General features: G+C 36.7%; 1 protein-coding gene across 2 annotated transcripts in view; it reads left to right on the forward strand.

Annotated features, from left to right (window-relative positions):
- The window catches only part of MEIS2 (Meis homeobox 2), a 175,044-nt gene extending 174,184 nt beyond the window's left edge, over positions 1-860 (forward strand). For both annotated transcript variants that reach the window (XM_075503037.1, XM_075503038.1), the window contains exon 12: positions 1-860. This exon is cut by the window's left edge and continues 590 nt beyond it. The gene's annotated coding sequence lies outside the window, so the exon portion shown is untranslated.
- The last annotated feature ends 355 nt before the right edge of the window (positions 861-1,215 follow it).

A 1,215-nucleotide genomic window follows, 5' to 3' on the forward strand; every position in this document is an offset into this window, starting at 1 on the left:
CTGTTGATCACTCCGTTACGTTGCCTCAAATAGTTTTAGAAGAAAAAAAAAATCCTTGTTTTCCACACTATGTGTGTTGTTCCCAAAAGAATGACTGTTTTGGTTCAGCAGTGAAGTCACTATCCATGAAAGACCTGTTTTGGCCAGTGAGAAAAGAACTACCCTGGAGATGAAGACGAAAAGTCTTGCTGGGTCTCTCATCACTCAGAAGACTGTTCCAAGAAGGCCTTGCCATTCCCTCGTTTTGTTCCTTCATAAGATGTGTCCTTTAGTTTCAAACAGATCTTTATAGTTTGTGCTTCATTAAGTCTCTCCCCATTCCTCCCCAATTTTTTTTTTTTTTGGACTCTTCTTCAAAGAGCTTGCAGGTGAAGATTTAAAAGACAGAACAGACAGAGCAGGAGCTTCTTCCAGTAGTTCTGAGCCTTGGCTTTGGACAAAACAAAACTAAAAGTTGGGCAGCTTTCCTCAATGAAAGAAGTTACTAACGGTCTTTGCACCAAACCTAGGACTTTATCATGAACTCAAAGCTTGGGAAAAAAAAGCAAGAGAATACTGTAACAAACTTCGTACAGAGTTCGGTCTATTAATTGTTTCATGTTAGATATTCTATGTGTTTACCTCAATTGAAAAAAAAAAGAATGTTTTTGCTAGTATCAGATCTGCTGTGGAATTGGTATTGTATGTCCATGAATTCTTCCTTTCTCAGCACGTGTTCCTCACTAGAAGAAAATGCTGTTACCTTTAAGCTTTGTCAAAATTTACATTAAAATACTTGTATGAGGACTGTGACGTTATGTTTTAAAAAGAAAAAAAAGGTGTTAAGTCACAAAATGCGGTAATAAATATTTCATTTTTGATTTTTTGTTAGGCTTTTGTGTTTTTAATCATCCCTAGGAGAGACTGAAGTTATCAGGAGAGATGTCTCAAATACTTTTCTTATCAGCATTGAGAAGAAAGGTTGGAAAAATCAGAAACAAGCTTGTCATCAGCATTAACAGAGTAATTGGATGAAAGAACATCTGAGGTTATATATTTCTGCTGATTATCAATATTATATTTTTGCCAGATTAAACAAGATTTGAAATATTCTCTCACCAGCTTGCATTTCAGAGCTGTGTCTAATATCTGTACTGTCTCCTAATAACGTGGAAGCTGAGTTTGAGTTGTGAAGGCCCAGATACGAGACCAGTAAGCCCACGTGGGTTAAGCGTG

This window comes from Mycteria americana, chromosome 5 (assembly GCF_035582795.1).
Source record: "Mycteria americana isolate JAX WOST 10 ecotype Jacksonville Zoo and Gardens chromosome 5, USCA_MyAme_1.0, whole genome shotgun sequence".
Classification (NCBI taxonomy): Eukaryota; Metazoa; Chordata; class Aves; order Ciconiiformes; family Ciconiidae; genus Mycteria; species Mycteria americana.